This window comes from Coffea arabica, chromosome 1e (assembly GCF_036785885.1).
Source record: "Coffea arabica cultivar ET-39 chromosome 1e, Coffea Arabica ET-39 HiFi, whole genome shotgun sequence".
Lineage (NCBI taxonomy): Eukaryota > Viridiplantae > Streptophyta > Magnoliopsida > Gentianales > Rubiaceae > Coffea > Coffea arabica.
Window position 1 is genome coordinate 13,604,637 of NC_092311.1, and position 6,996 is coordinate 13,611,632.

The following is a 6,996-nucleotide window of genomic DNA, read 5'->3' on the forward strand; positions in this document are numbered from 1 at the left end:
AATTTAGTGGCCGACAATATTAGTGCTGATAAGACTTTGAAAAGGACTTATCATTAATCTTGCATTGGAATGCCCGTGATTCACATCTCCTAGGTGCAAAATTATGATAAAAGAGAATAAGACATTTTTTTAGTGTAAATAGAAGGTTTTAAATTTGGAATCTCTCACTTACACTGTTTCACTGTAAATTTTACTGTAAGATATTGTTCACCTATTTCACTGTAAATTTTCTAAAGCTAAAATTTTTAAAGGGAAGAATATGAAATGATCCAGAAATTAATTCGAAATAACTAGTTCTGGTCTGCCACCTGAATTATATTAGTAGTATTTGATCACTAATTCCACCCAATTCTTTTGTAAGCCGCATAACTCCAAATTCTATGGTATATTTACGAGTATACATGTTTAATTTTGAAGCTATTTAAACTATGTACTCAATCTAAACTTACTTTGCTTGTTTTTATCTGATCCATTAATCAGTTTAAGTGTTCATGTGCTATTTCACTTTTCGCATGCATACTGCAAAATGACCTACAAAAGCAAATAATCATGCATACTGGCTTTGTGTTAATTTAATGTAAATATAAAAGGAATTAACTAATGCATACTAATCTTTTTGTTATTATGAGGATGTAAGGTCTACGTTTTGTATCTCTTAAGTCTTAATTGATTTTCAGTAAAAAATGCAGTACGTAACGTGGCTATTGCGTAAGCATCACATCATCACATGACCATCGGTCTTTGTTCCTCTAAACGGAGTTTCCGAAAGCACCCAATTAGTTAAAAGTGGAACGACACAGATAAAGTCGTAAAGCTTGTCTCTGGTTTTTCTAGAGCCTCAAATCTTAGTTTTAAAGTGCCAATAATTTCTTGACTTACGAGGAAAAATCCCAAGTGGCGAAAGCAAGACTCTTTGTGTCACGACCCCACCTCCCCCTGAGGCAAACCACAGGGTTCGGCGGGCCGCCTGCCCAGCTCTCACCAGGACTCAGTCGTTCACTACAATCCTCAATTGAATTACAAGAATAAACCTCAAATATTACAATATAAATCTCCAATATACATCAAAGGTTCCCAAACTTTACATATCAAAAGCGAAGCGTCCACGCTTCCACTGCGCCACTCTGATCCTTGATACCAACTATTATACAGGAGGAAGTCCAAAGCTAGACTATTACACATCCAATCAATTCTAAACATTCAATACAATCCCAATATGAAAGATTACACAAAAGGAAATCCAAATTCAATCCATACATGAGATAATCCATGAAAAACACTACAAGCCACTCCTTCGCCTTGAACCCTGTGGAGGGGAATAAAACATTTTGGGGTGAGCTAGAAGCTCAGCGAGTAACCAGTAAAATCAGTTATCAAATCAGTTTCACAATCGTTCATTTCAATAATGTCATTTCAATATGGAGTATCAATAATTCAAGAAACATTTACAATGGAAAGCGATAGTAACATTCATGAAAAGGATACGTTCGTTCTCCTGTCATTTCATTTCATTTGGTTTCATTCGTGCATTCATTCACCCCGTCCCTGACTTTTGGCCAGGCTCCACCAACCTACAAGGTAATACTCGAGTATACCGAAACGTTCACCCAAGTTCCTAGTCGCCCGACCGAGTCCGCTTCTGGATCGAGACGACCGGTAACAAGGGGCAATGGCCAGTTCAGCCCAAAAGGCTTACATTCATGCGCAAGTAGCATTTAATCATTAATCATTGAAAATTTCATATTTATTTAGGTCGAGTGCGATAAAGTACACACTCGCCTAGAAAACTCGTTTTAACAATCATTGAAAGCAAAATCAATAATAACAAGACACTGATATGCAAGCACGCATGATATGCAAGAAAACAGTTCCAAAAGTAACTTTGAAAACAGTTCAAAAGTAAATAATGCAAGAAATGGTTAATAAATAATTTTAGAAATAGTTTGAGGTCACTCACCTCCACGGCTCTGAAACCATCCATCATATTGCATTACTTCACTCAAGTCCAAGCCCTAAAGCACAAACGCAAAGCAATCAAGCCCATTCCAAATTCGGACAGCATTTCCCCTGAATTTGCTAACTTTTCCAGCCATCACGGCTTCATTATATCCTCAGCCAGTCCCAAAGGTACACACACAACAACAAGTTCATCCAATAGCCATTCAGCAAGCTCCAAGTAGTACTAGTACAAGTCAAGCTAGGGAAAAGTCCGGAAATGAAAGTTTAGCTCAAACCAGAAAAACAGTTTTGACGTCATTTTGCGGTAATGGTACCAAAGGTACTACGAGTATCGGATGGAGGTCCAAGACCCACCGTTTCGAAGCTAAGAACCAGGGCTACAACAATGTATAAGATCACTCAGTCCAAATCCCAGCACAACTAAGTCAAATATGCCAAATAACAAACCAGAACCGTAATTGCAGGTTTACAAATTACACTATGTTGTAATCAGTACAACTCAGTCTAAACAGGTCCAAATGCAGAAATTCCAAAGGCATATGGTAGCTAGGGCATCAAGCTACATTTCATCAGAAGACCTCAACAACCAAATCCAAAGCAATTCCAGTCAAAACAACCCATTTCAGACGCAGTTCTAACATCCTGATGAACCCAGAACAGCAATAGTAATTTCGGGTTATCTCATTCTACACTACTCCGATTGACCTGAAATTTTGTAGACACATTTAAAATATTATTCCCTACAACTTTCATGTTTTAAGCCAAGGCCAATTCGGCCTGTATCTAGGACCAAAAATTTCGGACAGAATGAAGAACCAAGAACCCTAATTTTCCAGATTTCTTCCAAAACAGAATTTACTTGCAATCTTCCACTTTTTCCACCTTCTAGAATCATTATATACCATTTCCAATCATCATAGATAGCCACACAATCATGCTTATATTAAAACAGAAAAATCCCCAAAAATAATAAAACTTCATCATTCAACCAAAACTCAAGATTTAATCCATAAAATTGCATCTCATACAACCTCTAAGCATGATTTAAGCATCAATTAAGGGAGGAGGGTGGTTCTTCACAACTTACCTTGAACACAAGAGAGAGAGAGCTATTGGTCACCTTAACTTTCCAAACAACTCCACCAAACAACTCACAAACACTAAGTGAAGAGGTTTTATGGAGTAAAACTAAAATTAAACGGTTAAAAGTGAAGATTAAGCAAGCTTGGAGCAAAGAAATTGGAGAGCTTTTCTTCCCTTATTGCTTGAAGGCGGTCAGCCATATGAAGCTTAGAAATGAAGATATTTTGGGTCATTTTTGGTTATTTAAGTCAATGGTAAGAAAGGTCTTAAGGTAAGCCCAATCAAATGGTGACACTTGTCACCTTTAGGTTTAAAACTTATCTTTTTGTCTCTCCAATACAAATATCTTAACACTTTGTAAAATAATATCACTTAATACAAAAATCCAACAAGTTGTCAAAAATATAATGCATTTACCGCACTTGCGGGTCCCACGTCCAAAATACGCTTTTAATTTCTCAAAAACTAACCGATACTAGAAAAATCATTTTAAAACTATTTTTGCTCATAAACTTTATCTGGGGAATTTTTCTAATCAAGAAAATGTAGAAAAGGCGGGCGATTAAATAAAATAAACCCTAGAAAATTAGAAAATTTCCGGGTTCTCAAACTCTTTTTTTTCCGGGGCGTCACACTTTGCCTCTTGATTGAATTTTTACACGAATGCATTGATACGATTAACTATTTTTTCTTTTTTAGGTGGCATGCCTAATTAAAAACAATGATGAATGATTTTGATATTGGGTTTTACCTATTTTTATATTCAATTCTTCTCTAAATAACTTTTCTTATTATTCTCTCCTCTAACAACTTTTATGTTGAATTTTGATTTATTTTGTATTATGGTCTCCCTCTCTCCCCTCTGTTTCTCTCTTCTCTTTGTTAAAGTCCCAAATTGACTTCAGGAAAAAAAAAGTTCCAAATTGAAGGCCATCATGAAATTTAACTATTGCTTTTGTTTGGGGATCCAAGCACAGAAAAAACTACTTGTGAGAAATCAAGAATATAACAACGTAATAGGAAACAAGCTAAAACATGAAAATAAGAGTGTATGCATAACATTTAACACGGTTTGATTCAATTATCAAGACCTAAGTTCACAGGACAAACTTTATTTTTTATTATGAGAGAAAGACGTCATATAATAATACAATTTGAATACCAAACCCAACCTTTATATAATTTCTCTCACCGTCAAGAACCGTGTTTCGCCCGATGTAAAGACCAACATGGTTCCCGTTATGTGCACCATATAGTGTACGCATCCCTACCTATTTATCGCGTACATTGCTAGGTCACATCCAAGTAAGAATAGGAATATAGTTTAGACTAATTCCTCAACCCATAAGAAAAAAGACACAATTAGGCTATTACTCCAAGTAGTTAGAAACAATTAGAAAACTAGTTACTTTCCACACAAAAGTAGAAACTTATCTAAAAGAAAATAAATCAATTTCCTAACAATCTCCACATTGGTTAAAATTTTCTTTTAGTTATTATTTACCTTTTAACCATTAAATAATTTGGTACCTAACTACGCAGTCTAAACATTTCAATCCTAACATAACTTGATTCAATTAGTAAATGAACATGTATAGTTAATCCAAGTCCAACATCTGTGTTTGCTTGATTATAGGTGTTAGCACATTTTTTTAATGTATAAATAGATGTTGTATTCCTGTATATAGGCATGTCAATGGGTCGGGTTTTACCCAAATCAATCCAGATCCAATATATTTGGGTAGGGTTTGGATTTAATTTCTCAAATCCAGTCTCTATCCAGACCCAGATCCTATGAGAGAGTCGTGGGTCTAGGTAGGGTCTGATTTTCTAAAATTCATATCCAAATCCAGACCCATACCAGATCTTACCCAGACCCATATATATTTAATTAAATAATATATATTAGAAAATTTATAAAATAATATAATATTTTATGACTATTAGATCAAATACAGTAAGATTTTATGGCATCAGAATCTGCAATTAATGTTGGTGGTTAGGTGATTAATGAGACTCGTGCCAAATTGCTTCTAGATGTGGTTGAAACATTAGTGACTACTGATGATTGGATTGAATCAAAGAAAAAATAAGTAAGTATTTATAAATCTTCTTATGCTATTATTTATTTGCCATCGGTCCTTAATCAAATTATTTTTATCTCATTCACTATTTTAGTGTTGGATTGTGAGACATCTGCCATCATTGAGGTTTAAATAAGCAAAAGAGGTACAAAATTACATTTTTTTAACGAAACTAAATATTTATATATGTTATGGTTGTTTTCTTTTTTAAAAACCAATCTTAGTTGTCATTGTAATTGGTACAAACTTTTTCAAGAAAAGGAGAAAAGGCAAAGGTAAATAAATGAAATATTGATGTGGATGCAGTTGAATCTTTAAAAATATATAGAAGTAGTCAATAATAAATTCTTTTTTTGAGTTCAAAATATTGCATTCAATTTGTTGAATGTTAATTTTATTATTTGAAAACAAAAATTGGATGATATTTCTATTATTTATGAACTCTATATATTTTTAATACATTTTTACTTTAGTATTTTCATAATATACCCATGGATGCCCATTGGATACCCAGATCCATAAGGGTCTGGATATGAATTTACTTTTTCAGATCCAAAAGGGTCTGGATCTGGATATGGGTCTAACTAAATTAAATGGGTCTGGATCTGAATCAAAAGAATCCAACCCAGACCCTATCCATTGACATGTCTACCTGTATAGAAGATAGAAGTGAGAATAATACACACAATTCTTCTCATAATTCTCTATCTTTTTTTGTTAACACTTTGATTGACTGATCATGAGAACTGCATGAATTCAGTATTCCCTTTTGCAAAATTTTCCTTCTTGCCACCATTATACAACATGGACGCACCATTAGATCCTTTTTTTGAGATCTACTCCCAACCATTTGAGGTACTTTAGTGGTATTGATCACCCAACATCTAGAATTGTCACACCGTATCTGGTTTCTAAAACTCCATTCGCAACAAAAATCTCATAGCCATTACAGTCTCATGGTGTTTGGTTTTAGATATTTTTATTTCTTTGATACATATGCCAGACCACCCAAAAAAATTCTAAAATCTGCCGAGGATGAAGTATATATCATTGGAGTTATGAGAATATCTTTACTAGTTATGTCCAAATTTGATATTAGGTGAGCCATTTTCTAGACCCTTAAATCATCTATCAAAAATTCATGTCAAGTGTCCTCCGTGCTTGCTGATTTTCTCATCCTTTTCCTTCAATACTCCTTGGAAAGCTATTGAAACAAGGATATCTTTACCCATTAAATTGGTAATTGCTACCAATTCACTTGATTTTAACCGTTAATTAGGATCTAACTAATCTCTGATACTACTTGTTAGAATCCCAATGCGAAATACACAACTATTAAGAAATCAAGAATTAAAAAAATTTAATAAAGTAAAAAGCCACAATATGAAAATACGAGACATATACGAGATTTAATATGATTTGACTCAATTACCAAGTTTGGATCCTTAAAGAGACAACCCATCCTTTATTATGAGAAAAAACTAGATATAAGAATACAACTTGAATCTCATACCCAACCTTTATATAACCTCTCTCACTCCATGTAAAGACCTATATGGTTCCCCTTGTTTGCCTCTTGTATTATACTAACCTCCATGATTTTATAGAGCGGATGGCTTAGCCGAAATCCAAGTAATAATAGGAAATAGTTTAGACTAATTCCTAAAATCATACACCTCGTGTTCGTGTTAAACATGTCCAAGCCCGTGTATGATACAATTAGCTTTCACACATGTTGTGTTCGTGTTAAACGAGTTGGAGCCCATATGACACTTTTAGCTTCCGTGTAGTGCTCGTTTCATAACATTTTTATCGACATGTTGTATTGTATTTTAACCCAATTAACTCATTTAACTTTTTATGTGAAAAT

The 6,996-nt window shown here is 34.1% G+C and overlaps 1 long non-coding RNA gene across 1 annotated transcript; it reads right to left on the bottom strand.

The window, feature by feature from the left end:
* Nucleotides 1–1,026: 1,026 nt before the first annotated feature.
* On the bottom strand, nucleotides 1,027–2,640 carry LOC140021318 (uncharacterized). Its single transcript, XR_011825132.1, has 2 exons — nucleotides 1,958–2,640; nucleotides 1,027–1,306 (listed from the first exon to the last, which is right to left on the bottom strand). It is a non-coding gene; the product is annotated as an uncharacterized lncRNA (long non-coding RNA).
* Nucleotides 2,641–6,996: the final 4,356 nt, after the last annotated feature.